The following is an 18,958-nucleotide window of genomic DNA, read 5'->3' on the forward strand; positions in this document are numbered from 1 at the left end:
GGGCGTCCAATGCCCCCTTTCAAAAGAGTTTGACACCTATGCTCTACAAGGTCCTCCTGTAATCTCTATAAGGTAGTTCACATTCTTGGGACCCAATGCAACTGGGACAGAACCATAATGAAAAGAAACCGAAAAATCTGCATAGATCTCTACCTGTGTGATTGCTCAACTGGGAATTGAAAAAAAAAATGTAAAAATTGTGGATGGAAGCAGGAAGAAATTAAGTTTGGCTATGGAGTTTAGCTCTAAATCTAGCTGTTTAATTAATCTAAAATGTTAAGAGTAATAATAAGAATCCAAAAGCAGGATTGAACACCCGTTCTAGGGTGTTGCAGCACTCTTCTAGCAGCCATATCATATATTGGTGAATTTGTGGCAAATTCATATTCATTTGTATCTGTCACGCTGTGGTTGTAGAGTTTAGCGCTAAAATAAGCCTTTTAATCTTCCAAACATGAAAAGAACAGTATCACTGCAGACAGGCAGAACGAAACCACAGATAATAACGGCAAGGTCAGACAAACTAAACTCAAACACACAGGGATTATATACTCGCAACGTAATTGACCAAACTCAAAACACCTGAACACAATGAGACAATTAGGAGCAACGAAAAGTAGGGCACACAGAGCACGTGGGACAAGAAACAATAACAGCAAGTGTCAAAAGGTGTGACAGTATCAGGTTATTTAGCATTTTGACGGACCCCTGATTAGCAGCACGCTATGAATCGCATACGAACACTCAGAGCTTGTGTCAAGAAGGGAACCCATATCACGTGAATTTGTGCTTAACTGAATTAATTTAGACGAACTGAAATCAGTATCTTATCTGTTTATCATATTAAAGTGAACCGTTCTCTATGAGTGTGTTTCTCTCTAACACACACACACACAATATCATGCAGGAATCGGAGCAACCGCATTCCTTTCCAAGAGGCAAGAGAGCACAACCGGATGTACCTAAAGGAAAGAAACATCTATTTTACCAAACTCAACTGCCAAGCAAAGTAAAATAAACGCTTGCCATAAGCGCACGTTAATTCTGACCCTGCAGTCAAGCACAAACTCCGTATGTAATTTTCTACTGTAAGAAACATTTTTATGATTTCATCTCAGAACCTAAGCCAGCAACCTTACACTATTTTAAATTAACCCTTTGCAAATCAATTCTGAGCTTGTTCCCCTGCTTATATAATAAAAAAAAGCTAATTTACAAAATTTATTGTAAATTATTTATTGTAATTTATAAACAAAAATAAAGACGCATTTTGTCCAGAAGAATTAACTTTGGAAAAAATGTAGATCAAGAATCGTTTTGGCATGAAGATTTCCACCCCTAATACACAATATTTTTCCACCAAAGTTAATCTGCTCTCCTGTCCTGTTTGTTTGTTGGACAGAAATGGTGGATTTTCCATTCTGATTGCTTAGAATGAGCAATATCCGGCTGCAGTCGATGCCATGTACTGCATTTTTTCGCACACGTTTCTTTAAATAGATTTTTAATGATATGCAGTTTTACGCGAATTTACGGAACGATATGTCTGTTGAACACATTTAAGAAGGCATCTCTGAAATTATAGAGCAAAAATGTTAGATTGTTATTTACAAAAGCTCAAAAGTAATGCAAATGCTTTGTTTCAAAACACTTGTGAACGTCTACATAAAAATGTTAAGGTTGTTAAGGAAATTAATTCATTTTAATATAAATCATGGTCGCACCGCATGACATTTTAAAGCTATGGCTAATTCAGCTAGATGAAAAAACAGTAAAATCACTTAATTACGTTTGTCATCTGAATTTATGTGTACAGGACATATTTACTATTTTACTATTATTTGTATTATTTTACTATTATTGAAAATCCATATACGCTCAATAATAACCCATTAATATGTAACTTCGTCACCATGGGCCCACTTGTGATGTGACCAGTGCTGCTGCACTGCCTGCTCTTTCTGTAGTTACACCAATGGTTGACGTGTACAGCCTCTCTTCACGTTCCCCTTAAGCTTCAGGTTCTCCCCAGGAGGCAGGAATTGCAGGAGCCCTGTGGGACCCTATATATGAAACACCTCTTTGCCTCCGAGTCTCATGCTCATTAAAACAACACTCCCTAAACCTCAGCCCCATTTCCTGCTGAGGTCAGACTGCAGCGCTCTGAGCATTATAGACGGTTTTTTTTTGCTGGTGCTCGCGGTCAGGGGGCGGCTTGACGGAAAATTAAGCAGTGGCTGATATAGATCCTACCGTATGTGCCCTCTTTGCACTCTTCAAAGACCTTGTGTTTGGAGAAGAAGGGGCCTCTAGATTTGGGGGTAAAGGGGTGGGCGGTTGGGGACTGAAGAGCAGAGAGAGAGATTGTAGGAGCTATGTTTCCATCACCCTGTTTTTAATGTGCATTTTGAATTATCGCATCAGAAGGGAGCGATGGAAGAAAAAAAGAAACATTTTAAGCTCGTTTGAGTTAATGCAAATTATGAAGTGAGTGATGGAAACCCATTTACCAAGTAAATTCCTGCATGTGCTTAAAAAAAGTCATGTGATTTTGCAAGATTGGATGACATAACTTGGCTAACCAGCAAACCAGTTCATTGCACAGCATCTGAAATGTTATGGTCGTTCTGAAAAGGCTGAGCAAAGACTGTTGATACAGTATTTCCATAGAGTCTAGAACTATCCTACATAATTATTATGTTAAGTAGCTTCTTATTGATTTAACGGAAGGCGATGATTTTGTTCTTTGTGCCTAATGGATGGAATGGAAAGATATAATTGTTACATGTGATATTCGAATTTGGTGCATAAGTTATATTCACAACTTTAGATGGAAACTAGTGATGGTGTTTCTGGAGCAAGCTCATATTTATACGAGCGTTAAAGCAAGCCGATTCTTAGTTTCGTTTTATTTCATGAAAAGCTTTTTGAAACTGTGATTAATAGCATGACTTTGTTTCTGTTTACATTTGGTCTTTTTCCCATTTTTCAGACTAAATTACTCGTGTTTGGCCACTTTAACAAGTTATGAATCATTCTTTCAAACCTTATAATTACGTGCACCGTCAAAACCCTTTGTAATAGTTATAATACTCTTTGTCCTGAGTTTAGCTCCAACTTGGCCCAACACGCTTGCTTGCAAGTTTCTAGACCTTGATTTACTGGTTCAGTTGTGTTTGATTAGAATAGGAGCTAAATTCTTATGGCAGTTGGTAGTTATAATATGTATTGGCGAATTGGTGACTAATTGCTATGAAATTGTATTATTTCGGTTTTACACGATTTTCTCCACCATTAGGTTTAGGAGTGGACCTGGGTGTACAAATCTCATGGTACAAATTTGTGAGAAATCGGCACTTCACACATAAAAGCATGGTTACTTTTTCAGCCCAAACACATATACATAGTTAAAACTATTGAGAGTTTAATTAGTCCCTATTTAGGTTAATAATAAATAGCATTCAGTATCCCAGTGCTGCTGGCTTAGAAGAGAGCATGATTTTATGCAACGAATGGCCCATTGTCTATTTGTGTTTCTGTGCTCATTAACTAAATATTCATTTTCAGAGAATGAAAACTAATTAAAATCAGATAGAACAGGGTCATTTTAAACTGACTGCCGTGTTAAACAAGGACTGTGTTTTGTCTGAGCATTTTCTTTTACACCAGAATCCCTCGAGCAGTGACTGCGAATGGGAACTGGAAACGCCAGAATGACTTTCGAAAGTGCTCGGTTGCCAAAATAACCCAAACCTGATTACTTTAGACCCAAATCATCATCAGTGTTCGTGTAATGATTGGCATTCCCATCAGAATGCAGCATGTGCTCCAAGTCAATGTAATAGTCCGCTGAAATTCATATCGAGTTATAAACAAGCCTATTTTTTTAAGCAGCTGACAATGAGTTTAGACTGCCTAATTTGTATGAATAACATTTTTCTAGTCCAAATAGCTTTTGACTTTAAAACCAATTCATACATAGTTTTCACATCGAAATACAATGCAGATGTTTCTTATGACGAGATCACACTAATTTTCCACAGCACCAGATATCACTGTTAAAATAAAAGCCTTGCTCTGACTGATTGTAGGTTTTTAAAACCTTTTTAATAAATTCAAACTGTCATGAAATAGATGGGAAAACCTGGTAAGAACTATACAAATATGCCATTTTGTGCTCATGTTACTTTTTCCCACTGGTCTGTTTTGTCTCACTTTAGTTTGTAAATGCTGGCTTTTTGTTTTAATTTTGGAATCGGATGAATGTTTACATACATTTTGATTGGGGCTGTCTGTCTGGAAATTTCCTGGGCGCAGAGGTGCTTTTTCCACTGCATTAGTCTGTGGCGCATTGATCCCATGCCCAAAGAGCTCTTTCTTTGGTTACCGTTGACAGGCCCGTGAGCTCTGCGGATGCTCTTTATGGTGACATGCCTTCACATGTGCTCATTAGCTCAGGGTCTCTGGAATTCATCTCAACGCATCCACCTCAACAGCGCTCTCACTTTCCAGGGAAATTGTCCAGTCCTAATGGTTCACACATGCCACTTGTTAAATTGCGCAGCTGAAAGAGAAAGAAAATGAATCTCTTTTTCCTCTCCTCCTCCGGTCCCTGCTAGACAACAGACTCTACCCATGTCCTTTGTCAATTATTGCTCGCGTGCACTTGACTTTGCGCTTGGCGCGAGACCTTGACTGTGGGTTGGACATTCTGTAAAGTATCACTCTAAATTAGACAGTCTTAATGGTATTTGCTACCAGAATCTGAAAGCAGAATTAGAGTCAGTCAGCACAGGGATAACTGTGGAAATTAAATCCTCTCTACGAACCGACCAGCATTTCGACTCTCTTGAGAGCTGAATGGTGACATAACAAACAAACGTAGAACATCATGGAAGTGCTGTAGGCCACACCGCCTCATCTGAGTCCGAGTCATGACCGAGGCCACATGCTCCCGAGTCCAAGACCATGGAAATGTGGTCTTGAGATTTCTTGTACTGCAATATTGTTGTCAGCTGCCACTGTTGCCATCATTCATACTTATCATACCCTAAATAAACTACCTGTACAGTTACTGTCAGTCACTGATGAAGACCTAATAATTGCTATTACGGCAGCTCAATGTAGGTGATATTGATTTACAGTTCATAGCACTTGAAGCCAGACTCTTGGTTTAGAGTTTAACTCTCTCCTGGTCTTGTTCATTGGACTTAAGCTTCTTCTGGTTTCTGTCCTGACTCGGACTACTTGATCCTCTTTTGATCTGAGATCTGATTTGGGCTTATCCCTCTTCTTGTCTTGGTGTTGACTTGGACTCACCCCTTTTCCGGTCTTGGTCTTGACTTGGACTGGACTCTGTTCTGGTCTTGGTCTTGACTTGGATTCAATCCTTTTCTGGTCTTGGTCTTGACTTGGACTGGACTCTCTTCCAGTCTTGGTCTTGACTCGGACTTGATCTGGACTCAAACCACCTCTGGTCTTGGTCTAGAGTTTGACTTGACCCTATTCTAGTCTAGATATCTAGTCTTCTAGTCTCTACTACAAAGCTTCATCACAGTGTTTGTTTATATGTTCCAGTACTAACTCTTACAATATTTTCTCTGCCAGCTTTATTGTTATTATTATCATCATCATCATCATTATTGTTATTAGCCACATTTTTTGCCATTTTCACGAAAACTCAATGACCCCCAGAAAATGTAGTTGTATGAATATCTGGACATGCAACATGCCAAAGCAAAAAACAGAGCCTCTGTTTTTAAACGACAAGTTTTATTCTAGTTTCATAATAATAGTGATACTTTCTCTGAAGCAGATTCAGAATGATGATCAGCACAGAGATGGAATAAATTGCTTCAACACATCCAAACCTTGCACAGTCCTAAACCACTTCCTGAACCATTTTATTCAGTAACATTAGACAGTTTTGATTTAAATTTTATCCACATGATACTGACTGGAAGTTACTTTCTGTTATTTCTTTTCTAGTTACATAACACTACATATTCTCTCGTCCATTCCGTTGTCAGATTGCCTTTGTATTATTTAGCTTCAGACAGGTTATGCAAAGAGTATTTTCTAAGCAGAAACTGTCATCTATTTGACACTGATATGAAAAGACATCAGTGCAGTCCTGTCCTTAAATTTGAGAAGTATCAAATTCTTTCAAATTCACGTCAGATAACTTGACCTTTCCAGCCAGGCATTCATAAAACTAAGAGCCTGCTTCAATGCTAAAGTTTAATGTGTCAGTGGAGTCTGTGAACTCACTTAAGGTTTAACTCAATTTTGCCTTCACAAATTTATCAGTAATGATAAATTGGTTTATTCCTGGAACGAATTATGTTGCACATTAACCTCTTGACACTTTTTGGTTTCTTTTAACGTGTGTTAAAACGCATCAACTCAATTTATAATCATATTCTCCTCAACAATGACATCCGCAGTGCCAAAACACTTTATTCTTTTCTTCACAATGCCTTGCATTATTTCAACATGAAAACCTTTTGAAATGGATGTCCAAACAAAATCTGTGGAAGAGCGTGCTAATGTAAATCACAATCACTACGATAAACCAGTCATTTATAAACAACTGCTTTGACCTTCCAGCATCCTACGCTAGGAACCTAGATTAACATGACTGATAGCTTTGCGATATCTTTGTTGTTGTTGTTTTTAGTTACATAAATAAATGTGACTTTACCAGTCACATTTATCAGCTGCTTGGACTGTAGAAACAATTCTTCCAGGAATCCTTTGTTAGGATTAAAGAAATGTCTCTACTTGGGGAGAAAAAATAAAAAAAAAAAGACAAGATTTTTGGTAACATACTAAAAGCTGAAATGGTCAAAATGCATGTTAATTCTAAATTACTTTTTACTCATTATTTTGGGAAAAGGAAGACATAGGTTGTTGAAACTCATTTTATTTGGGATATATACAAAATACAAACAAAACTGATCCCTTCATAATATATTTTTGTAATTATTTCTTAACTATTTTATTATTTTTATTTAATATTTATAACACAATTTAAATATCATTTGAATTAATGTGATTACATTATGTAGAGACATAAAGCTTTTTTTTTTTGCATGGCACTTGTGTAGTAATTACTATTATTTTTTGCTTTTTTTTGATTGTTTATTAGAAAAAAAGGCAGCACCCTAGACAACTGATCAGTTATAATGTAGGCAGTTACTCTACACAGTCCCTATTCCTGGCCTCAGGTGAAGTGAGGCACTACCAGTTTAATAGGAAAACCTAGAAGAGGGAGAGAGAGCGAGAAAGATAAATTGATGAGAAGCACATGGGCCACGTGCTCATATTTTACCCTCTGCGTGAAGCTGAGACACATGGGACCTCTTTATGACCCATTACTGTAATTTGTTCCGTCACCCTCTGCCAGCACTTAATCCCTGTCTTAAAGAGGGCTGCTGTTGCCTGGCAACAGCCACTGCCACGGTCACACTAGCATCCGTATTCAAGCAGTCTGCTGAAGCGGATGAAATGTGTGTGGACGACACCTGTGACTGAACGTCCTGTCAGGGACAAAACACGAGTCATTAGCCTCCATGTCATGAGTGAACACTGCTTCCGAAAGACAAAGGGCTCTCTTCAGCTCGCGATTTGATTTATGTTCGTCCCAGGGAAGCGAGGCTGGGCAAACTGACGCATTTATTTCAGCTTTAGTTCATGAAGGTGACTTTATTGCTGGTAAAATTAACATTATATTATCAATCTTAAGGCGTCGCATACTATAATGATCTATTATAATAACAATTATGCATATTTGCATGCAAGCCAAACCCTAATCCTAACTCTAACAATATAATGTTAATTAGTATTATTCAGTATTCAAATGCATATTTACACTGTAACAAGTGCACATTAAATTAAAGTGGAACCACCGTCACAATAGGGAATATTTATATTTATATTAATTCGTTTTACCACTGTCTCATAACTAGTTTCTTATTAGTATGCATATTAATACAATGATAATAAGCACATATTAATGCCTTATTCCACCTGACCTTAACAACCTGTCTAATCCTACTTTACCTAATTAACTATTAATATGCAGCAAATTAGGAAGTTGTTGAGAGAAAAATTTGTAGTTAATACTGAATATTTATAAAGTGTTACTGGGTAATTTATGCTGAAAAATAAAATATATTACTTAAGATTTTACTAATTGACTAAATGAACTGAATTAAGAATTTTTAAAAAATCTGAGAAAAAAAAAAAACAATCTGAAAAAAAAAAAAAAATTATATATATATATATATATATATATATATATATATATATATATATATATATATATATATATTCCCAAATTATGGAACTAGTTCAGTCTAGGATCAACCTCATATAATAGATGATTGCCTTGAGGGAAAGTGTGCAGAATACTAAGCTTTTGTGGGAAGCTTTCCATTTTCCCAAAGGATTTTGCAGATCTCCCATAATTTGGGAAAAAACGTTCCGTTCTCATAAATGCGAATGTAACCATCAAAGGCCCTTGCCTTCAGAAACCATCCAGAAATCACTATCCAAGGCATCCCATAATTTGCTGTTTTGACATAAATCTGAGATGAACAGGGAACAGAATCAAAGAATCCAGTTTTTCTCATCAGAAAACACACCTATTCATGTTCCACTCACACAAAGCAGCTGATGCATTGCCTTTACCTGATTCCTCTGTTCTGCGCCTTGCCTTTTCAAATGAGCCTCATTATACGGTGAAAAAGAGCTCATCATTTTGAGCTATTAAGAGCTACAAAGATCTGCGTAACTGTAAAGGGTGATATTAAATACAGGAGCTTTCATTGTCTGCTGAATGTACAGCTGAAGGTGTGATGAACAGGTTCCCGCTGAGCCAGTCTGATAGAGCCTAATACGATTTAAATGGGTCCGTGTGGGTAAAAACATAATGAGGTGATGAGCTGGTGTCAACCTGCATATTGCTATTATTATCAGTTAGAAATTCAGAGCTAGAGACATTAAGACTTAAGAGCCAGAGACCGAGCTCAGTTTGTGTACCATTTAGCCAATAAATGCAAATGTATCTAATATATCATTCTTTTCACCACTTTAACCACCTTCCGTACCGTTTGATATTACAAAACCACTTGGATTAACCATAGAGTAACCATTCACGCCAATACTAACCAGTGAAGACATTACAGTGGCGGTGCAAGAAAGAAATGCTGGGATCGATCTTCTTCATTCATACTATGGTTTCAAAAACCAAGAACCAGTTTTGGTTCCCAAAAAGAACTTTTCTAAAAAGAATCATTCTTAGTGCGATGAATCTTTTAAATATTCAGAAGAACCTTTTATGGAATGGAAAGATTCCATAAAGATGGAATAATCAATACCAATGAAGAATCTTTTTTAAGCGATTGTATAAAACATGAAATTGCATCAAATTTTTCTAGTATATTTTGTTCCCTGGCTCATCTACCAACCCCAAAATCTGAAAAAGGACAACCCGGTACTTTTTAATATTATTAAACACTTTATTTTACAGTTGCATCTATTAGTTACTCATGCATATCACTGGAATATTAGCCATTTATTAATGCCAATTGAGCACATATTTATGCCTGATTCTGCAACGACCCTATTCTACATCCTTAATACCTAAACTTACTTGACTACCTAATTATTAATAAGCAGAAAATTATGAATTTATTGAGGTAAAATGCTGAACCGCTCAGATTTCAGTCTCTCTGTGACATGGAAAGGGGATCTAATTACAATATGCCCCTTAAATTGGCATGTTTCCGTTCACAGATTGTGTTCTCACAAGCGACGGTGTTCTTCTATTGCGCCATGACCAAAGTTCAAGTAAAGCACGGTAACCTTTCTTTTAACCTGTCTTTGCGGCACCCGGACGAGCACAGAACACTGCTGCTGCCGCACAGATCTAGTACAAACATTCGTTTCTCTCCCAGCCGTTTACTGGGAAAGCAAATCTCACAAATACCTGTTTATATATAATATATATAAGCATAAGCTTTAAATTTGGATCATATTGGAACTGAATAAGGCATAAAGCTTTAATTTTAGAGCGATTTTGGATTCAAAATACAATGATAATATATTTTGATAATAAATATTTACATTATATGAAATAAAAAATCGGTTGGTTTTCTGACACTTAAGGGGTTAAAGAGATCAGTAATACATACATATGATTCTGTGCAGTTGCTGGGGTGTTTTTGGTGGTTGGTAAGACTTTTTTTTTTTCACCTAGCCGGCCAAAATCTGCTCTCAAAAAATTCCCTTCAAGTTATTTATCTTAAAAATGTTCTCACAAGACTTCTCGCAGTACGACCTGCAAAAGAAAGAGAGTTTCTCTGAGAATCTCCCGAGGAGATCACACAGATGCTGAACCTTTGCCGCTTACATGATGAAATATGAGCCCGCTTTATCTTCGCGCGCTGGTCTGTGAGTCCACGGTCTGTCTGTCGTTACCGTTTTTGGCAGGCGGTTTTCCTCAGACAGGCTGAAAATCAAACAATCGCTGGCCAACCGACATAACCTGCAAGAGACGCGCTCACGGTCTCCGTCTCATCTTCACAACGCAGCAGTACAGAAGCCTGCATCCGAAACATATTAACGAGGAGAAAACCTGCTTTTGGTTTCCTAAATCGATGTATTGCAAATGAGCATGTCGCTTTACGTTTGAACAAAATATAGAGAGTATCTCAATAAAAACAACGGGAGCAAAACCAGAAATGTTTAAATGAAAAACAAACCAGTGAGTGCCGCTCACAGACCTTGGCTTGGTGCTTCAAAGAGAAGCCTGGAGCTGCCAAGAGCATTAAACGCCTAAACATACCGAGGGGTGAATATTTACTACGATTACATGCCTGATGTCAAACGGTGAAAAATTACAACTCTACCACTAATCGTGCCTCGTATTATCGTTTAAATTAAGGGTTGTATCTTGCATTTAAATGAACGTTGCTGCATAAGTTCTTGCTAAAAATGTGACACATCTGGTGAAGGCAGCTCTGTCTGTGGCTGCAGGTGAACGTCTCTCCAGCCAGACGACTATGTGTGTGGGATGCATAATGAGCTAATTAGAGGATTATGAGGAGGAAAAGGAAAGCTGACCTTTGCACTGTCCTATTAACCCGAGACACACACACACACACACATACACGCAAACACACACTCCTGACTGTGAACAATAACCTGGGACGAGGGTTTGCATCCGACATGCACTTTCCACGTCCCACAATCCCACACCCGGGGACATTTGTGACATCGTAATCACCAGTCTGCTCAAACTGAGAAGGAAATAATCACAACAGAGCTGAGAGCGGACTGAGAAATCACTACAGTGACTCAAGGTGCGTCAGTCTGACATCACAAACACATTACCTGTAGACAAACCATGTCTCATTCGACTTTTACCACCACTAACTTCTGCACGTCAGCAATTATTTAATCTAATGCGACAGTATCGAACCACCATACACTATAATATCAAAATAAGAGTAAAACTATTTCAATTTGCTGATTTGCTCAAGAAACATTATGAACAGACCATTGTGTGACTTGTGCCTCAATAAATTCCTAATTTGCTGTTTATTAATAGTTAGTAAGGTAGTTGTTAGGTAGTTGTATGATCATATGTGCTTTATAAGTAACAAACAGCCACGTATGCTAATAAGCAACTAGCGAAAAAAACAAAGTATCACCAACATTTCTTATTATTATTAATATTAATGGTGAAAAACAGTTTTGTGAAACTATGACTGAGTATTTTTTTTATTTATTTTTTTTACAGTTACTAAACTTTTCAACACGTGGGTTAAGGGTCTAACTATTTTGTGGCCACTTCATGTCTTTCAACCAACATCATTTTCCTAAATGCGCTATTATTTTTATGAGACGTTTCAGATCGACATCTTTCGTTTCCACAGAGCAGTTTCCAAGCCGCATACCCAACGATTCGCATTTACAAAGAAGGACATTTCCTTTTGAATGAAATAAAAGCGCTATTGAATGAAACCTAGCATAAAACAACGGACAAATATTTCATTTTGGACCTGAAACGGCTCGGTCTGAGGCAGTATATCCTCACTGCAGAACCACGACTGCCTAAGGAGCTGGGCTTTGAAGAATGAGGCATTATAGCGAGCCGATGTGGCTACAAGAAAAGTCAGTGGAGTTCAGTTTCTGTGTCAAACAAAGCCCCATGCTGTATTTCCCGTTATTTTCTTTTTCTTTTTTTGATGAATGAGTGCACTTGGTTGGTACCAGGAAAAGAGTATGGAACTCAAACCATATACTATGCGTATATCAATCACAGATAATTGACAATCTGGGTACAAACATAGCAACTGTAGAAAAAAGCTGCTGTGAGAGCTCAAGACAAAGCCACTGATTGAGAAAGTGACATGAGTCTAAACCTTGGAGGATGAGTGCATAAACAGAGACCATTAAGTGGATAAACTTCTTTCTTTTCCTATTTGGGGATTACTCTGGCTGAGAAACCAAGCGCAAGCAGAGTATTAACACCCGTAACGCTGTGCCTGAGCGGCTGCCAATACATGCGTGTGTGTTTATGCACTCTGTAAATGTCATCATATCATTGACACTTTCATATTTTCACCTCTTCTGTTTTCATTGTTGGGTTTAGGCTCCATTAAATGACCGGATAATATTAAGCTCCTTTAGATGCACTAAAACCACGTAAATGTCGTTGCATTAGATAACAAAATATCAGCATAAAGTTCGTTTACTGAAACATGTGCATATTACAAGTGTTTATCTGTTCATAAGCCTAGTGAGCTCACGAACACAATGGTTAGTAGCAACATTCAGCGCCAACCTTCTGAGACACTGCAGTACAATCCCAGAATGCATTGCATTGAACGATGACAAAATCTATCCTTATAAATCACATATTTTCGCACTTAGTCAGGACTCTTTAAGTGTGTTTTTGATGCTGAGGTATCCCTCTACCGCCATTTATTCAACGTGAAGGCCATCCGTTGTTTTCAATTGTTTATCTTAATTTATTCTAAATTCGAACTTTTCATTTTTAAAATCCTTTCCAGTGATTTAGTACAACTCAGTAAAACACAACACAAAATACAGTAAAACCCCAACACCTTTATTCCTTTTTACACCAACTAACAAGTTTAAAGCTGGGAATTACTGGAAAAATATCATGTTATGGCTTCAAAACAATACTAACATGCTGGAAGATTTAAGCGGATGCTGTTGGTGTCGGCATCACATATCGGCTTCATGTCTATGTGTTTCAGTGGCTCGCGGGTACAGAGATATTTGAGAGGCGAGCTCTGGTTTTAAATCTTGCGTAACCACGGTTCGACAAAACAGTTCAGATCTGTGTAGAGAAGTTGAAATGACACGGTTGCGCCGACAAATTGCCTTTTAATGTTAGTTTTGCATTTTTAGGTAAGTTTAGGCTTGTTTGATTGTAAGTCATATTTCGACATAATAGAGTTAAATTAACTTTTAGCGACAGTCCATGGATATTTGATTTCTGAACTGTCGCAATATGTAACTAAACAAATCAATACTTATCTATGTCAGCGTAATAAAGTATGCACTGACTGAAGTGGTAAACCTGTGTTTTTCAAGCCTCAGCGTGCAGTGCGGTACATAAACGGTACACAGAGGTACCCGAGGTATTTGGAATAAAAGTCTAGACTAGAATAGGTGTCAGAGTGCTTCGTTAGCATAACTCCGTTAGCCCACTGCTGTATAAAATACTGTAACTACATAGTTAGCGCTATACTTGCGTCTTTCTTCATTATCCATTCAAAACGACCAATCCCATTTATTCATACTACAAAAATAAATACAATCTATTATAAATCATATCTAATTACAGACCGATATCAAATCTCCCATTTATATCAAAATATTAGAAAAAATTGTGTCATGTGTGCTCCTTCTTAAAGATGAATGATGTCTATGAGGTTTCCAGTCAGGTTTTGAACCACTTTCCTGCTTACAGAAACGCATTAGTTAAAATCACTAATGACCTGCTCTTCATCCTCCGACCGAGGCTGCGTCTAAGCTACTTTCGTTTTATTGGATCCTCACTGCTGCATTGACTGCATAGATCATAATATTCTCCTGGAGCGTTTAAAGCACAGCTGGTGTACAGGGACAAGCGCTAAGTGGTTTAAATCATACCTATCAGACCGTTATCAATTTGTAGACCTCTTGGAACCCGCTCTACTACAATGCCCGTAAAGTATGGTGTGCCTCAAGGATCAGTTTTAGGCCCCCTTACTGTTCTCTATATACATGCTGCCCCTAGAGGAACATTATTAGAAAGCACAGGGTTAATTTCCACTGTTATGCAGATGACACACAGCTATACATTTCATCTAAGCCTGATAAGTTATCAAGAAATGTCTAAATTAACAGAGTGTATTAAAGACATAAAAGACTGGATGACTAGAAATTTTCTTCTATTAAACTCTAATAAAACAGAGAGTGCTTCTTATCGGACCAAATTCATGTTTAATAGAAGAAAATTTCTAGTCATCCCAAGTCTTCCTATGTCTTTAATACACTCTGTTAATTTAGACATTTCTGATAACTTATCAGGCTTAGATGAAATGTATAGCTGTGTGTCATCTGCATAACAGTGAAATTAACCCTGTGCTTTCTAATAATGTTCCCCAGGGCAGCATGTATATAGAGAACAGTAAGGGGCTAAAACTGATCCTTGAGGCACACCATACTTTACGGGCATTGTAGTAGAGCGGTCTCCGTTTATATCTACAAAATTGATAACGGTCTGATAGGTATGATTTAAACCAATTTAGCGCCTGTCCCTGTACACCAGCGGTGTTTAAGCGCTCAGGAGAATATTATGATCTATGGTGTCAAATGCAGCAGTGAGATCAATAAAAGCGAGTAGCGAGACGCAGCCTCGGTCGGAGGAGGATAAGAGCAGGTCATTAGTGATTTTAACTAATGCGGTTTCTGTGCTATGGTGCGGTCTAAAACCTGACTGAAACTCCTCATAGACATCATTCATCTTTAAGAAGGAGCATAGCTGCGCTGACACAACTTTTTCTAATATTTTTGATATAAATGGGAGATTTGATATCGGTCTGTAATTAGATATGATTTATAATAGATTGTATTTATTTTTGTAGTATGAATAAATGGATTGGTCGTTTTGAATGGATGCCAATGAAGAAAGACGCGTTATGTGCTAATCTGGTGTAGTTACAGTATTTACCAGCAGGGGCTAATGGAGTTATGCTAACGAGCTTTACCTTGACACCTTATTCTAGTCTAGACTTTTATTCCAAATACCTCGGGGTACCTCTGTGTACCGTTTTATGTACCGTGACTGCACGCTGAGGCGCTGAAACACAGGTTTAATACTTCAGTCAGTGCACATTTTTATTACGTTGACATAGATAAGTATTGATTTGCTTCAGTTACATATTGCGACAGTTCAGAAATCAAATATCCATGGACTGTCGCTAAAAGTTAATTTAACTCTATTATGTTGGAAATATGACTTACACCGAAACAACCCTAAACCTACCTAAAATGCAAAACTAACATTAAAAGGCATTTGTCGAAGCGCAACCGTGTCATTTCAACTTCCTCTTACACAGATCTGAACTGTTTTGTCGAACCGTGAGTTACGCAAGATTTAAACCAGAGCTCCTCGCCTCTCAAGTACATCTCTGTACTCCGTGAGCCACTGAAACACATAGACATGAAGCCGTTTTTAAATCTTCCAGCATGTTAGTATTGTTTTGAAGCCATAACATGATATACTTCCAGTAATTCCAGCTTTCTTAAACCCTGTTAGTTGGTGTGAAAAGGAATAAAAGGTGTTGAGGTTTTACTGTATTTTGGTGTTGTGTTTTACTGAGTTGTACTCAAATCACTGAAAGGATTTTAAAATGAAAAGTTCGAATTTAGAATTAAATTAAGATAAACAATTGAAAACATTGGATGGCCTTCATGTTGAATAAATAACGGTAAAGGGATACCCTGTGCATCAAAAACACCTAAAGAGTCCTGACTAAGTGAAAATATGTGGCGAGGTGATAGATTTTTGTCATGCGGTTCACTGCAATGCATTCTGGGATTGCACTGCAGCGGTCTCAGAAGGCGCTTTAATGTTGCTACCAACCATTGTGTTCGTGTTTCTCACTGGGTTTATGAACAGAGATAAACACTTGTAATATGCACATGCTCAGTAAACGCAACTTGCGTTGATATTTTGTTATCTAATGCAACGACATTTACGTGGTTTTAGTGCATCTAAAGTGAGCTAATATTATCCGGAGTCGTTTCACGGAGCTCAAACCCAACAATGAAAACAGAAGAGGTGAAAATATGAAAGTGTCAATGGATATTAGATGACATTTACAGAGCAAGATAAACACACACGCATGTATTGGCAGCCGTTCAGGGCACAGCGTTACGGTGTTAATACCTGCTTGCGCTGGTTTCTCAGCCAGAGTAATCCCAACAGGAAAGAAAGAAGCTTCTTATCCACTTAATGGTCTCTGTTTATGCACTCATCCCTCCGTTTAGACTCATGTCACTTTCTCAATCAGTGCGGCTTTTGTCTTGAGCTCTACAGCAGTTTTTTCTACAGTTGCTATGTTTGTACCCAGATTGTCAATTATCTGTGATTGATATACGTACATAGTATATGGTTTGAGTTCCATACTTTTTCCTGGTACCCAACTAAGTGCACTCATTCATCAAAAAAAAAAAGAAAATAACGAAATACAGCATGTGGGGCTTGTTTGACACAGAAACTGAACTCCACTGACTTTTCTTGTAAAGCCGTCATCGGTTCTGCTATAATGCCTCATTCTTCAAAGCCCAGCCCTTAGCAGTCGTGCTCCGCAGTGAGGAGGATATACTGCCCTCAGACCGAGCCGCTTCAGGTCCAAAATGAAATATTTGTCCGTTCGTTTTATGCTAGGTTTCGCTTTCTCAATAGCGTTTTATTTCCCATTCGAAAGGAAATGTCCTTCTTGTAAATGCAGAATCGCGTATGCGAGTTTGGAAACCGTCTGTGGAAGCGAGAAAGATGTTTGATCTGAAACGGTCTCATAAAAATAATAATAGCGTACTTTAGAAAATGATGTTGGTTGAAAGACATGAAGTGGCCACAAAAGTAGTTAGACCCTTAACCCACGTGTTGAAAAGTTTAGTAACTGTAAAAAAATAAATAAAAAAAATACTCAGTCATAGTTTCCACAAAACTGTTTTCACCATTAATATTAATAATAATAAGAAATGTTGGTGATACTTTTGTTTTTTTCGCTAGTTGCTTATTAGCATGCGTGGCTGTTTGTTACTTATAAAGCACATATGATCATACAACTACCTAACAACTACCTTACTAACTATTAATAAACAGCAAATTAGGAATTTATTGAGGCACAAGTCACACAATGGTCTGTTCATAATGTTTCTTGAGCAAATCAGCAAATTGAAATAGTTTTACTCTTATTTTGATATTATAGTGTATGGTGGTTCGATACTGTCGCATTAGATTAAATAATTGCTGACGTGCAGAAGTTAGTGGTGGTAAAAGTCGAATGAGACATGGTTTGTCTGCAGGTAATGTGTTTGTGATGTCAGACTGACGCACCTTCGAGTCACTTGTAGTGATTTCTCAGTCCGCTCTCAGCTCTGTTGTGATTATTTCCTTCTCAGTTTGAGCAGACTGGTGATTACGATGTCACAAATGTCCCCCGGGTGTGGGATTGTGGGACGTGGAAGTGCATGTCGGATGCAAACCCTCGTCCCAGGTTATTGTTCACAGTCAGGAGTGTGTGTTTGCGTGTATGTGTGTGTGTGTGTGTGTCTCGGGTTAATAGGACAGTGCAAGGTCAGCTTTCCTTTTTCCTCCCATAATCCCTCTAATTAGCTCATTATGCATCCCACACATAGTCGTCTGGCTGGAGAGACGTTCACCTGCAGCCACAGACAGAGCTGCCTTCACCAGATGTGTCACATTTTTAGCAAGAACTTATGCAGCAACGTTCATTTAAATGCAAGATACAACCCTTAATTTAAACGATAATACGAGGCACGATTAGTGGTAGAGTTGTAATTTTTCACCGTTTGACATCAGGCATGTAATCGTAGTAAATATTCACCCTCGGTATGTTTAGGCGTTTAATGCTCTTGGCAGCTCCAGGCTTCTCTTTGAAGTACCAAGCCAAGGTCTGTGAGCGGCACTTACTGGTTTGTTTTTCATTTAAATATTTCTGGTTTTGCTCCCGTTGTTTTTATTGAGATACTCTCTATATTTTGTTCAAGCGTAAAGCGACATGCTCATTTGGAATACATCGATTTAGGAAACCAAAAGCAGGTTTTCTCCGTTAATATGTTTCGGATGCAGGCTTCTGTACTGCTGCGTTGTGAAGATGAGACGGAGACCGTGGGCGCGTCTTTGCAGGTTATGTCGGTTGGCCAGCGCGATTCGTTTGATTTTCAGCCTGTCTGAGGAAAACCGCCTGCCAAAAAGCGGTAACGACAGACAGACCGTGGACTCACAGACCAGCGAAGAAGATAAAGCGGGCTCATATTTCATCATGTAAGCGGCAAAGGTTCAGCATCTGTGTGATCTCCTCGGGAGATTCTCAGAAACTCTCTTTCTTTTGCAGGTCGTACTGCGAGAAGTCTTGTGAGAACATTTTTAAGATAAATAACTTGAAGGGAATTTTTGAGAGCAGATTTTGGCCGGCTAGGTGAAAAAAAAAGTCTTACCAACCACCAAAACACCCAGCAACTGCACAGAATCATATGTATGTATTACTGATCTCTTTAACCCCTTAAGTGTCAGAAAACCAACCGATTTTTATTTCATATAATGTAAATATTTATTATCAAAATATATTATCATTGTATTTTGAATCCAAAATCGCTCTAAAATTAAAGCTTTATG

Source organism: Puntigrus tetrazona, chromosome 19 (genome assembly GCF_018831695.1).
Source record: "Puntigrus tetrazona isolate hp1 chromosome 19, ASM1883169v1, whole genome shotgun sequence".
Classification (NCBI taxonomy): Eukaryota; Metazoa; Chordata; class Actinopteri; order Cypriniformes; family Cyprinidae; genus Puntigrus; species Puntigrus tetrazona.